At 45.9% G+C, this 15,253-nt stretch overlaps 1 protein-coding gene across 1 annotated transcript in view; it reads left to right on the forward strand.

The window, feature by feature from the left end:
• CSTPP1 (centriolar satellite-associated tubulin polyglutamylase complex regulator 1) overlaps window positions 1–15,253 on the forward strand; it is a 236,756-nt gene that overhangs the window by 141,162 nt on the left and 80,341 nt on the right. The gene's annotated exons all lie outside the window — the stretch shown is intronic.

Genomic DNA, 15,253 nt, shown 5'->3' on the forward strand with positions numbered 1-15,253 from the left:
ATATTAACCCTAGTGTGTACTGTGTATGTGTGTGTGCATGTGATAGGGAACATAGATTGTAAGCTCCACTGGGGCAGGGACTGAGGTGAATGGCCAAATATTCTCTGTAAAGCACTGCGGAATATGTGTGCGCTATATAAATAACTGATAATAATAATAATAATATTACTAGAGCTGAGTGAGTAGACAGCGGGGCAGTTTTTTTATTAGTAAAGCTGAGTGAGTAGACAGTGGGGTAGGTGATATTACTAGAGCTCAGTGAGTATATAGCGGGGTAGGTGATATTACTAAAGCTGAATGAGTAGACAGTGGGGTAGGTGTTATTATTAAAGCTGAGTGAGTAGACAGTGGGGTAGGTGATATTACTAGAGCTGAGTGAGTAGACAGCGGGTATGTGTTATTAATAAAACTGAGTGAGTAGACAGTGGGGAAGGTGATATTACTAGAACTGAGGGAGTAGACGTGGGGTTGGTGATATTACTAGAGCTGAGTGAGTAGACAGTGGGGTAGGTGATATTACTAATGCTGAGTGAGTAGACCGTGGGTTAGGTGATATTATTAGAGCTGAGTGAGTAGACAGTGGGGAAGGTGATATTACTAGAGCTGAGTGAGTAGATAGTGTGGAAGGTGATATTACTAGAGCTGAGGGAGTAGACAGTGGAGTAGGTGATATTACTGGCGCTGAGTGAGTAGATAGTGGGGAAGGTGTTATTAGTAAAGCTGAGTGATTAGATAATGAGGAAGGTGTTATTAGTAAAGCTGATTGAGTAGATAGTGAGGAAGGTGTTATTAGTAAAGCTGACTGAGTAGATAGTGAGGCAGGTGTTATTAGTAAAGCTGACTGAGTAGATAGTGGGGAAGCTGATATTACTAGCGCTGAGCGAGTAGACAGTGGGGAAGGTGTTATTAGTAAAGCTGAGTGAGTAGACCGTGGGGTAGGTGATATTACTAGACTTGAGTTAGTAGACAGCGGGGCAGTTTTTTTATTCGTAAAGCTGAGTGAGTAGACAGTGGAGTAGGTGATATTACTAGAGCTCAGTGAGTAGACAGCGGGGTAGGTGATATTACTAGAGCTCAGTGAGTAGATAGGGGGTAGGTGTTATTAGTAGAGCTGAGTCAGTAGACAGTGGGGTTGGTGATATTACTAGGGCTGAGTGAGTAGACAGTGGGGTAGGTGATATTACTAAAGCTGAGTGAGTAGACAGTGGGGTAGGTGTTATTAGTAAAGCTAAGTGAGTAGACAATGGGGTAGGTGATATTACTAGAGCTGAGTGAGTAGACAGCGGGGTAGGTGATATTACTAGGGCTGAGTGAGCAGACCGTGGGGTAGGTGATATTATTAGAACTGAGGGAATAGACAGTGGGGTTGGTGATATTACTAGAGCTGAGTGAGTAGACCGTGGGGTAGGTGATATTATTAGAGCTGAGTGAGTAGACAGTGGGGAAGGTGATATTACTAGAGCTGAGTGAGTAGACGGCGGGGTAGGTGATATTATTAGAGCTGAGTGAGTAGACAGCGGGGCAGTTTTTTTATTAGTAAAGCTGAGTGAGTAGACAGTGGGGTAGGTGATATTACTAGAGTTGAGTGAGTAGACAGTGGGGTAGGGGTTATTAGAAAAGCTGAGTGAGCAGACAGTGGGTAGGTGATATTACTAGAGCTGAGTGAGTAGACAGTGGAGTAGGTGGTATTACTAGAGCTGAGTGACTAGACAGTGGGGTAGGTGGTATTACTAGAGCTGAGTGACTAGACAGTGGGGTAGGTGATATTACTAGAGCTGAGTGAGTAGACCGTGGGGTAGGTGATATTATTAGAGCTGAGTGAGTAGACAGTGGGGTAGGTGATATTACTAGAGCTGAGTGAGTAGACAGTGGGGTAGGTGATATTACTTGAGCTGAGTGAGTAGACAGCGGGGTAGCTATTATTACTAGAGCTGAGTGATTAGACAGCGGGGTAGGTGATATTACTAGAGCTGAGTGAATAGACATTGGGGACGGTGATATTACTAGAGCTGAGTGAGTGGATGGTGGGGTAGGTGATATTACTAGAGCTGAGTGAGTAGACGGTGGGGTAGGTGATATTATTAGAGCTGAGTGAGTAGACAGTGGGGTAGGTGATATTACTAGAGCTGAGTGAGTAGACAGCAGGGCAGTTTTTTTATTAGTAAAGCTGAGTGAGTAGACAGTGGGGTAGGTGATATTACTAGAGCTGAGTGAGTAGACAGTGGGGTAGGTGATATTATTAGAGCTGAGTGAGTAGACAGTGGGGTAGGTGTTATTAGTAAAGCTGAGTGATTAGACAGTGGGTTAGGTGATATTACTAGAGCTGAGTGAGTAGACAGCGGGTATGTGTTATTAGTAAAGCTGAGTGAGTAGATAGTGGGGAAGGTGATATTACTAGAACTGAGGGAGTAGACAGTGGCGTAGGTGATATTACCAGAGCTGAGTGAGTAGACCTTGGGGTAGGTTAGGTGATATTACTAGCGCTGAGTGAGTAGACCGTGGGGTATGTGATATTAACCCTAGTGTGTACTGTGTATGTGTGTGTGCATGTGATAGGGAACATAGATTGTAAGCTCCACTGGGGCAGGGACTGAGGTGAATGGCCAAATATTCTCTGTAAAGCACTGCGGAATATGTGTGCGCTATATAAATAACTGATAATAATAATAATAATATTACTAGAGCTGAGTGAGTAGACAGCGGGGCAGTTTTTTTATTAGTAAAGCTGAGTGAGTAGACAGTGGGGTAGGTGATATTACTAGAGCTCAGTGAGTATATAGCGGGGTAGGTGATATTACTAAAGCTGAATGAGTAGACAGTGGGGTAGGTGTTATTATTAAAGCTGAGTGAGTAGACAGTGGGGTAGGTGATATTACTAGAGCTGAGTGAGTAGACAGCGGGTATGTGTTATTAATAAAACTGAGTGAGTAGACAGTGGGGAAGGTGATATTACTAGAACTGAGGGAGTAGACGTGGGGTTGGTGATATTACTAGAGCTGAGTGAGTAGACAGTGGGGTAGGTGATATTACTAATGCTGAGTGAGTAGACCGTGGGTTAGGTGATATTATTAGAGCTGAGTGAGTAGACAGTGGGGAAGGTGATATTACTAGAGCTGAGTGAGTAGATAGTGTGGAAGGTGATATTACTAGAGCTGAGGGAGTAGACAGTGGAGTAGGTGATATTACTGGCGCTGAGTGAGTAGATAGTGGGGAAGGTGTTATTAGTAAAGCTGAGTGATTAGATAATGAGGAAGGTGTTATTAGTAAAGCTGATTGAGTAGATAGTGAGGAAGGTGTTATTAGTAAAGCTGAGTGAGTAGATAGTGGGGAAGTTGTTATTAGTAAAGCTGAATGAGTAGATAGTGGGGAAGGTGATATTACTAGCACTGAGTGAGTAGATAGTGGGGAAGGGGTTATTAGTAAAGCTGAGTGAGTAGATAGTGGGGAAGGTGTTATTAGTAAAGCTGAGTGAGTAGTTAGTGAGGAAGGTGTTTTTAGTAAAGCTGATTGAGTAGATAGTGAGGCAGGTGTTATTAGTAAAGCTGACTGAGTAGATAGTGGGAAAGCTGATATTACTAGCGCTGAGCGAGTAGACAGTGGGGAAGGTGTTATTAGTAAAGCTGAGTGAGTAGACCGTGGGGTAGATGATATTACTAGACTTGAGTGAGTAGACAGCGGGGCAGTTTTTTTATTCGTAAAGCTGAGTGAGTAGACAGTGGAGTAGGTGATATTACTAGAGCTCAGTGAGTAGATAGGGGGTAGGTGTTAATAGTAGAGCTGAGTGAGTAGACAGTGGGGTTGGTGATATTACTAAAGCTGAGTGAGTAGACAGTGGGGTAGGTGATATTACTAACGCTGAGTGAGTAGACCGTGTGGTAGGTGATATTATTAGAGCTGAGTGAGTAGACAGTGGGGAAGGTGATATTACTAGAGCTGAGGGAGTTGGTGATATTACTAGAGCTCAGTGAGTAGATAGGGGGTAGGTGTTATTAGTAGAGCTGAGTGAGTAGACAGTGGGGTAGGTGATATTACTAAAGCTGAGTGAGTAGACAGTGGGGTAGGTGTTATTAGTAAAGCTAAGTGAGTAGACAATGGGGTAGGTGATATTACTAGAGCTGAGTGAGTAGACAGCGGGGTAGGTGATATTACTAGCGCTGAGTGAGCAGACCGTGGGGTAGGTGATAATATTAGATCTGAGGGAATAGACAGTGGGGTTGGTGATATTACTAGAGCTGAGTGAGTAGACAGTGGTTAAGGTGATATTACTAGAGCTGAGTGAGTAGACAGTGGGGAAGGTGATATCACTAGAGCTGAGTGAGTAGACGGCGGGGTAGGTGATATTATTTGAGCTGAGTGAGTAGACAGCGGGGCAGTTTTTTTATTAGTAAAGCTGAGTGAGTAGACAGTGGGGTAGGTGATATTACTAGAGTTGAGTGATGAGTGAGTAGACAGTGGGGTAGGTGTTATTAGAAAAGCTGAGTGACTAGACAGTGGGGTAGGTGGTATTACTAGAGCTGAGTGAGTAGACAGCGGGGTAGCTATTATTACTAGAGCTGAGTGAGTAGACAGCGGGGTAGGTGATATTACTAGAGCTGAGTGAGTAGACATTGGGGAAGGTGATATTACTAGAGCTGAGTGAGTAGATGGTGGGGTAGGTGATATTATTAGAGCTGAGTGAGTAGACAGTGGGGTAGGTGATATTACTAGAGCTGAGTGAGTTGACAGCAGGGCAGTCTTTTTATTAGTAAAGCTGAGTGAGTAGACAGTGGGGTAGGTGATATTACTAGAGCTGAGTGAGTAGACAGCGGGGTATGTGTTATTAGTAAAGCTGAGTGAGTAGACAGTGGGGAAGGTGATATTACTAGAACTGAGGGAGTAGACAGTGGCGTAGGTGATATTACCAGAGCTGAGTGAGTAGACCTTGGGGTAGGTTAGGTGATATTACTAGCGCTGAGTGAGTAGACCGTGGGGTAGGTGATATTAACCCTAGTGTGTATGTGTGTGTGCATGTGATAGGGAACATAGATTGTAAGCTCCACTGGGGCAGGGACTGAGGTGAATGGCCAAATATTCTCTGTAAAGCGCTGCGGAATATGTGTGCGCTATATAAATAACTGATAATAATAATAATAATATTACTAGAGCTGAGTAAGTAAGACAGTGGGGTAGGTGATATTACTAAAGCTGAATGAGTAGACAGTGGGGTAGGTGTTATTAGTAAATCTGAGTGAGTAGACAGTGGGGTAGGTGATATTACTAGAGCTGAGTGAGTAGACAGCGGGTATGTGTTATTAATAAAACTGAGTGAGTAGACAGTGGGTAAGGTGATATTACTAGAACTGAAGGAGTAGACGTGGGGTTGGTGATATTACTAGAGCTGAGTGAGTAGACAGTGGGGTAGGTGATATTATTAGAGCTGAGTGAGTAGACAGTGGGGAAGGTGATATTACTAGAGCTGAGGGAGTAGACAGTGGAGTAGGTGATATTACTGGCGCTGAGTGAGTAGATAGTGGGGAAGGTGTTATTAGTAAAGCTGAGTGAGTAGATAGTGGGGAAGGTGTTATTAGTAAAGCTGAGTGAGTAGATAGTGAGGAAGGTGTTATTAGTAAAGCTGAGTGAGTAGATAGTGGAGAAGTTGTTATTAGTAAAGCTGAATGAGTAGATAGTGGGGAAGGTGATATTACTAGCACTGAGTGAGTAGATAGTGGGGAAGGTGTTATTAGTAAAGCTGAGTGAGTAGATAGTGAGGAAGGTGTTATTAGTAAAGCTGATTGAGTAGATAGTGAGGCAGGTGTTATTAGTAAAGCTGACTGAGTAGATAGTGGGGAAGCTGATATTACTAGAGCTGAGTGAGTAGACAGTGGGGTAGGTGATATTACTAGCGCTGAGTGAGTAGATAGTGGGGAAGGTGTTATTAGTAAAGCTGAGTGAGTAGATAGTGGGGAAGGTGTTATTCGTAAAGCTGAATGAGTAGACAGTGGGATAGGTGTTATTACTAGAGGTGAGTGAGTAGACAGCGGGGTAGTTTTGTGTCACGTTCGTGTTATGTACATGCTGCAGCCAGCTACTGCATATTTGTACGCAGTTTCACTGGCCCCTGACAGCTTCTGCTGGACATACTGAGCTGTTTAGTGTAAAAACGCCTGGAATATGGCTGGCGTGGCGCGTTTTGCACATGTGCAATACAGGGAAAATGGCCGCCGCGCCCATTTTCCCAGAGACCTGCGCACGCAGTGTTGACTCTGGGCACACTTTAGTGTCCAGAGTCTGGCGCTGGCCGCACTGCGATCACTGAGCTGCCTCCCGCCTGCCTGAGAAGAGGGGGCCCGTGACGGAGACTGCACACGGGCCCCCTCCTCTCTTTAAACTCCCCTGCGTCTTTGTATTAGAGGTGGACATCTCTGTACACATCACAGCAGCTGAGACATTAGCATGATTTCTCAGTACGTCTGCGTTCAAAGACGCAGCCGTGACGGGATTAGCGACCACCTCTGAATCACGCCTTGAATCACGTTCCAAAATGCAGCAAACTTAGAGCTAAAGTCAGAACATGTGGTGAATGGCACCAAGTTAGTTGCACTCCCCACAGCACAGAAGTAGAGAGGGACATAATCTGCACTGCAGCCAGGACCAGGTACATTTGCAGGACTATTGGGGGAAAATTTACTAAAGTGAGAGTTTTTAGAAGTAAGTTTTAGAAGTGATGTTGTCCATAGCAACCAATCAGATTCTACTTAACATTTAACTAACACCTTCTAGAAGATAATAGCTAGAATCTGATTGGTTACTATGGGCAACATCACTTTTAAAACTCACTTCTAAAAAGTCTCACGTTAGTAAATTTACATACTATTTAGAGATTTACCTTTGTTGGAAAGAGGGTCTGTGGGTCATTTAGCTTCAACAGACAGTGGGTTGCTGGTTATAGCTTGGAGATGGAATTAGTTAGCATACTGTATTTTTATTTTATTGCTACTACTCCTTATGATGCCAGTATTACACAATTGAAGGGAAAAAGATCCAGAAGCGAAAAAAGGACGGAGATATGGATGAGAATATGAAGTAATTCTATATTCAGATGGCGGGTAGCCTTTTGCAGTAGAATTAGAGACGTTATGGGGTAAATGTAATAGCCAGCCGGATGTTTTAAAGGGGCAATCTGGTTTTGCCTTTATAGATGATTGCCCCTTTAATATTGGGCAAACTGGTCAGAAAGTCGCCAATGCCTGCATTGCTCAGGCTATTACATTTACCCAGCACTGTAACAGGGCTCAATACTGTAGCTCCCTGTGCCGGCCTGCCACCATAGCCTCTGACAACGTGCGGAGATGGCAGACTCGGCAGCACTAGTAAGTGCAGCGCTGATTGGAGCAACCTGAAGACACTGTAATCAGAGCCATAGACTGCAGGGTGCCTGCCAGGAGTGTCTAAAGGACGCTCCGAGGGCACCGCAGCAGTGATCCTGGCTGCAGGGTGCTGTTCCATGCACCTTGCTAGCCAGAAACAATGGGCAGGCGTGGCGTTAGTGATGCCCACAGAGCCCTGTGCTCTGTGTGGTGCCACCGGTCGCACATTCTTAGTTACGGCCCTGCATTTACCCCATATCTAATTTCTGGGATCTGCTGCATCTATCCAGCTCACTCGTATCTTTTTAGGGTACACAGGTTTCATAGCAATGTATACTAATCAGATCTGTGATTCATAGGTCTTAGCTCACTGAGCTGTAGACCTCTCCATTTACGGGTGCCGCTGATAATGACAGATGGCAAATTATGCCAGGATTAGACTCTGCAGCTTTAACTGGCATTGGAGTTCCCCCGACTCATTGGGCCCATACACCAGTATACCCAGTACCCCTCTGAAGTCTGCATTGTGTAGTTGTTTATATGCATTATTATGGGATGGATGGAATAGAAGCAGGCGCAGAATACTTATCAGCAGTGCTATGGGTGTTTAGCCTACAGTATGTACATGTTCCTGTTACTTGATAAGATGACAGGTGTGAAAAGATGAAATTCCTGCACCAGAAAAATAGCACGTTCTCACTGAGCCAGTTTGACCAACTTTGAACTTGAGATGACAATAGTTTCACGAACCAAAACCTATTAGCTTTTGGAAAGTTTACAGGACACAAAATCTGCATGGGCTGTATTGGGCAAAATGTGTTGATTTAACCTCATCTGTTTACAGAAAAAAATAAACGTTTTCAAGTTCCTAGCAGTCTCTGACCAATCATTAGGCTGCCACGACATGGGGGCACCACACAGCTGGCAATCGGGTAATATAATTAAGACCTACACTAATTTATTTCATATTGATGGTGGGTGCACAGCTTGTTTGTTATCCAGCCATCCCAAGTTGGCGTTGAGGGGAATGTTTTTAGAGTGACTGCCAGTTGGCTGTGCCTATGTAATCTTGTAACTTGATGTTGCTCTCTGCTCTGGTGCTTCTAGCACACTCAGCTGAGGCAACAAGCTGCGGAGATACAGGACCTGATTCAGACCCGCTCGCTAAGGCGCGATCGCTCGCTGCCGGGCGATTTTTGCTCAGTGCGCATGCGTATAATTCGCAGTGCGCGTGCGCAAGCCAGTCTTTGTGATCTGTTTTTGGTTGCTAGTAAGCCACTATCAGGTCGCTGCTTTGAGTGACAGATAGTGCCGTTTGTGGGTGGTAACTGGGGAAGATGCTTGTAAACGAGGGAGTGGTGTTACGGACGCATGCGTGTCAGGCCGCCAAAACGCTGTTTAAATGGCGTGCATAATTAGCAAAGTAACGTCATTGGTCACGTAACCTGCATGTTTTCAGGCCGTACTGATCGCTGTGCTTGCAGCAGGTTAAGGCAACCTCAAAGGCTGCGAGCAGCTCCGATGGCTCTCGATGGTCCAGATTAATCCTACAGTTCCCGGAGATGACGTGTGTTGCGCGTGGCAAGGGGGCGTCTATATACTCTTGCCAGCGCACTTTGCCGTAGCTTGCCAAAACATAATGGGCATCCTTAAGCGACGCACAGCGAGCACTTCATTTAAATATCCGGCCCCTTTCTACTTCAGGGTCCATAGGGTATCCACAGGATACCTTGGGGTATAGGCGATGACGTCAGATATTGGGAACCACAGAGTTAAGTTTTCAGCCTCCCAGGATGCACTGGGGTCCCCCTCCTATACCCCACCCCCGAGCCAAGGCAAATCCGTTTCGTAGGTGCCTGGCTCGGAGTCGGAGCACCTGTAACAGAGGGGGGCTGTAATGGCCCCTGAAGTTACTTTAAAGGCAGCTGTAGCTGCTCAAGATGAGCTGCACAGCGTAGACAGTCAGTACTGACGTCTATGCTGTCGCTCCTCCACGCCGCCGGACCAGAACGCTGGTACTGATCCGGGGATGCTGATGAGTGTCTGGGGACACAGCTAGCGGTGACCCCAGATTGCCTGGACTGTGGCCGGATTCAAGGGGGCCAGGTAAGCGGCGGGTCTCGCGGAGGGTACCCGCCGATATACACAGTCTTGAGTCCCCAGGCAGGGGGCTCCCTGGGGACTGGCTGCACGTGGAGCCAGGTATTAACCTGCACTTCCACTATACCCAATAAGTTGGATGAATGAACGCTGCCTAACTATCATCCTGTGGCTCCTCACCTCATGACATGTCATTGTCACATCTGTCTCATCTCCTGTAAGTCATCCCAGATCTCTATTTCTCAGTCACCGCTGTTAGTAAGAAAGCCTACTGGAAGGAACTTATTATTATTCTGGATGAAAAAGGCTGCATATCTTGGTTAGTCTTAATTATAGTGAATTTCAGCTACCCGGAGATTGACTTAGCATCAGGGTTTGTGGTACATATTTTTCAGCTGGTTCAAGCAGGACTGCAGAACCCAGCATAAATGAAGCATTCACAGACCTTCTGACCCCGAATAATGCAGATGTATCATTAACTATTCAGATACGGTAATCAACAACTTCAACATGATTTTGTTAGACATTTATTTGTACATTGATAGTGTCTGTGTATCTTCCTGTTATCAAAGCTCCTTTTACATATGTAATAGGATGGTATATGACCAATCCCAACAGGTAACTACCATGAAAACATTAATGGCTGCAAGGAGTACTCCAAAGAAAAGATTGCTATCTGAATCGTACACGGCGGGCAGTTCAGTTGTTAGCGATGGCTGCAAGTTGCTGGCGTTCGGACCATTTCAACGGCATTTCATATCAACATACATCACAGATTTATCTCTGCAACCTTAGAGGTGCGCAGGAAAATCTGTAATGCAGCTCTGCCGTAAGTCTCTGCAATGTGTGCATTCGTGTTTGTCGCCAGAGGTCGAAACCCCATAAATTATGAAAACTATGAATAGTTAAATTGTTATCTGAAACAAGCACATATATTGCAGGCAGAGACAATTTAAGTTAATCCTACAAAGTAACTTGTGTCTCAGCGATGTCACTAATTACTAGTTTATTGATAGGTTGCACCCAAGGGGTACAGCTGCTACCTGGCCCACATCTGGAAGCAGAGCACCTTTCCTGTCAAAACCCCATACTGGGACATTGACAGAATTTTCATACTTTGGCCTCTATTCACCACCACAATGGCTTTGCAATGAAACAAGATGTGCTTTAACTGCAGACTTTCAGATTTAATTTGAGGGTAATTACTTCCAAATCAGGTGAACGGTGTAGGAATTACAACGGTTTCTATATGTGCCTCCCACTTTTTAAGAGACCAAAATTAATGGGACAAACTAAACAATCCTAAATCTAACTTTCACTTTTTAATACTTTGTTGCAAATCCTTTGCAGGCAATTACAGCCTGAAGTCTGGAACGCATAGACATCACCAGACGCTGGGTTTCATCCCTAGTGATGCTCTGCCAGGCCTCTACTGCAAATGTCTTCAGTTCCTTCTTATTCTTGGGGCATTTTCCCTTAGTTTTGTCTTCATCAAGTGAAATGCATGCTCAATCAGATTCAGGTCAGGGGATTGACTTGGCCATTGCATAACATTCCACTTTTTAGCCTTAAAAAACTCTTTGGTTGCTTCTGCAGTATGCTTCGGGTCATTGTCCATCTGTACTGTGAAGCGCCATCCAATGAGTTCTGAAGCATTTCACTGAATATGAGCATATAATATTGCCCGAAACACTTCAGAATTCATTCTGCTGCTTTTGTAAGCAGACACATCATCAATAAATACAAGGGAACCAATTCCATTGGCAGCCATACATGCCCACGCCATGACACTACCACCACAATGCTTCACTGATGAGGTGGTATGTTTTGGATCATGAGCAGTTCCTTTTCTTCTCCATACTCTTCTCTTCCCATCACTCTGGTACCAAGTTGATCTTTGTCTCATCTGTCCATAGGATGTTGTTCCAGAACTGTAATGGCTTTTTTAGATGTTGTTTGGCAAACTCTAATCTGGTCTTCCTGTTTTTGTGGCTCACCAATGGTTTACATCTTGTGGTGAACCCTCTATATTCACTCTTGTGAAGTCTTCTCTTGATTGTTGACTTTGACACATATACACCTAGCTCCTGGAGAGTGTTCTTGATTTGGCCAACTGTTGTGAAGGGGTTTTTCTTCACCAGGGAAATAATTCTTCTGTCATCCACCACAGTTGTTTTCCGTGGTCTTCCTGGTCATTTGGTGTTGCTGAGCACTCCGGTGCGTTCTTTCTTTTTAAGAATGTTCCAAACAGTTGATTTGGCCACACCTAATGTTTTTGCGATCTCTCTGATGGGTTTGTTTTGATTTTTCAGCCTAATGATGGCTTGCTTCACTGATAGTGACAGCTCTTTGGATCTCATATTGAGAGTCGACAGCAACTGATTCCAAATGCAAATGTCACACCTAGAATCAACTCCAGACCTTTTACCTGCTTAATTGATAATGAAATAACGAGGGAATAGCCCACACCTGTCCATGAAATAGCTTTTGAGTTGATAGTCCCATTACTTTTGGCCCCTTAAAAAGTGGGAGGCACATATAGAAACTGTTGTAATTCCTACACCGTTCACCTGATTTGGATGTAATTACCCTCAAATTAAATCTGAAAGTCTGCTGTTAAAGCACATCTTGTTTGTTTCATTTCAAAGCCATTGTGGTGGTGAATAGAGGCCAAAATATGAAAATTCTGTCAATGTCCCAATATTTATGCACCTGACTGTATATGTGTTGTTTTCACCCTTTGGTGGTAAATGGAGCCCACTCAACAATCTTGTTACAGGGCCTATAAATATCTAGTTAGGCTCCTGGCTACTACCCTTTGACTATCCAGTCAGCCCACAAAATTGCTTCCTTCGTGAGGTGGTAACACATATACACTTTAATAGGCGTTCTAATAGCTACAGTATACAATGAAATAGCTTGTTACTTTAATTTTTACTATAAACTATTTTTGTACCTGTGAGACCCATTCCAAGGACATTATTCCTGTTCATGTGGCATGTATTAACTAGAACAATATTCCTGAACCTGTGAGATCCATTAGCAGGAAAAAATATATAACTTTTTTGTGGTGGATCTCCTGACCGTAAAACATTTCTCTACCTTTGTTATATATTAGCTCAAACCAGGGCCGGACTGGCCATCGGGCACTTCTGGCAAATGCCAGAAGGGCAGATGGGCCGATTTGGCTGAGGCGCTGAGTGCAGGCTTACCCAGCCGGCACTGCAGTGTTCAACGTTTCCCCTATTATTTCCATGCACCGCAGCTGCATCATTGCGTCATGACATCATTGCGCGGGCGGCGGCCGTGTAAATGTGGGCTGTTTTATCCAGCTCCTGAGAGCTGGCAACTTGCAGGGATATGGGCGGCGTCATGACGTGGCTGGGTTTGATGCGCGGCAGGGGCGGGGCACAGGGCAAATGACACCATTAGCTCCCGCCTTCTGTGAGCTGACTTGTACGGGGGCCGACTGGTGCACAAGCAGCATGACAGCCACTGGCGTGTCACGTGTGTCTGTCACGTGTGGCCACTGCCGCGGTGATGTCATGACGTGGCCGGTCCAGCTCAGGGTTAAAAAAGCACGGCGCCGCACGAGGAGCTGAGGCAGAATACATGCCATTCTGAGGAGCCGAACTTGCGGGTTCTAATGCTGCTAATGAAACCCGGGTATTGCAGCAGGAAGCTGCTTCACACTCCAAAACTACATCAGGTATGTCTCTCTGCCATTAATTTCCTTCTGTCTCTCTCATCTCACCTTATTCCTTCTACTCTTACTCTCTCTTCCATCTCCCCTGATTTCTTTTCTGTTTCCCCCTATTCCCCTCTCATCTCCCCCTATTTCTAAACTCTGCTGCCTGCCCTTATGTCTCCTGTCTCCATTCTCCCCCTATTACTGCCCTCTATCTCCCATCTCCTCCTATTCCTCCTCTCTCTCCCAGATCCCCCTCTTTCTCCTATGGGCTCGATTCAGTTCAATGTCAATTGAATAGCGCCGGGAATGAGCTCCCAGAGCTATACAATTCTGCGCATTGTAAGGTCGGAGAATGCCCTTCTCCCACCCCTCGCGCTTTAAACAGGGTGCTTAGCCGCAATAACGGGCATTCTCCAACTGTACTTCCCGGCACGAAGCTGTTTCCGCCGCACTAAGGGCAGAAAACAGCATTGCGCCTGAACTTTTGTAGGATATTTGCTTGCATCCCAGGAGAGATGAGAGAAGAAATCCTTAGTCAGGCTTAGCAGCGCGCTGAATTGAATAGCTCCAGGAACTCATTCCCAGCGCTATTCAATTCGCGTTCAACTGAATCGAGCCCAATGTCTCTCCTGGATTGAGTTATTCCTTCTCTTTCTCCCAGATTCCCCTCTTTCTCCTATGTCTCTCCTGTCTGCCCCTATTCCTACCCTCTCTCTTCCAGCTTCCCCTCTTTCTCCTATGTCTCTCCTGTCTGCCCCTATTCCTACCCTCTCTCTCCCAGTTTCCCCACTTTCTCCTATGTCTCTCCTGTCTCCCCCTATTCCTCCTTCTCTCCCAGATTCCCCTCTTTCTCCTATGTCTCTCCCGTCTCCCCCTATTCCTCCTTCCCTCCCAGATTCCCCTCTTTCTCCTATGTCTCTCCCGTCTCCCCCTATTCCTCCTTCTCTCACAGATTCCCCTCTTTCCCCTATGTCTCTCCCGTCTCCTCCTATTCCTCCTCTCTCTCCCAGATTCCCCTCTTTCTCCTATGTCTCTCGCGTCTCCCCCTATTCCACCTTCTCTCCCAGATTCCCCTCTTTCTCCTATGTCTCTCATGTCTGCCCCTATTCCTACCCTCTCTCTCCCAGATTCCCCTCTTTCTCCTGTCTCTCCCGTCTCCCCCTATTCCTCCTTCCCTCCCAGATTCCCCTCTTTCTCCTATGTCTCTCCCGTCTCCCCCTATTCCTCCTTCTCTCCCAGATTCCCCTCTTTCTCCTATGTCTCTCCCGTATCCCCCTATTCCTCCTTCTCTCCCAGATTCCCCTCTTTCTCCTATGTCTCTCCTGTCTGCCCCTATTCCTACCCTCTCTCTCCCAGATTCCCCTCTTTCTCCTATGTCTCTCCCGTCTCCCCCTATTTCTCCTCTCTCTCCCAGCTTCCCCTCTTTCTCCTATGTCTCTCCCGTCTCCCCCTATTCCTCCTTCTCTCCCAGATTCCCCTCTTTCTCCTATGTCTCTCCTGTCTCCCCCTATTCCTCCTTCTCTCCCAGATTCCCCTCTTTCTCCTATGTCTCTCCCGTCTGCCCCTATTCCTACCCTCTCTCTCCCAGATTCCCCTCTTTCTCATATGTCTCTCCCATCTCCCCCTATTCCTACCCTCTATCTCCCAGCTTCCCCTCTTTCTCCTATGTCTTTCCCGTCTGCCCCTATTCCTACCCTCTATCTCCCAGCTTCCCCTCTTTCTCCTATGTCTCTCCCGTCTCCTCCTATTCCTCCTTCTCTCCCAGATTCCCCTCTTTCTCCTATGTCTCTCCCGTCTCCCCCTATTCCTCCTTCTCTCCCAGATTCCCCTCTTTCTCCTATGTCTCTCCTGTCTCCCCCTATTCCTCCTTCTCTCCCAGATTCCCCTCTTTCTCGTATGTCTCTCCCGACTTCCCGTATTCCTCTTCTCTCTCCCAGGTTCCCTTTTATCTCCTATGAGCTATTTCAATCATGCTGGTTTTGGCCGGTCAGGCAAGAACCGGGTGGTAGCCGGACGGCTTTTTTCAGGCACTCAGTGCCTTTCATAAGCAGCGGCTTTGAGCCGCTTTTTATGTGTTTTTTTTTTCCCTATTGGGCATGCGCAGCAGCACCTGCTG

This window comes from Taudactylus pleione, unplaced genomic scaffold (assembly GCF_031769625.1).
Source record: "Taudactylus pleione unplaced genomic scaffold, aTauple2 ptg000911l, whole genome shotgun sequence".
Classification (NCBI taxonomy): Eukaryota; Metazoa; Chordata; class Amphibia; order Anura; family Myobatrachidae; genus Taudactylus; species Taudactylus pleione.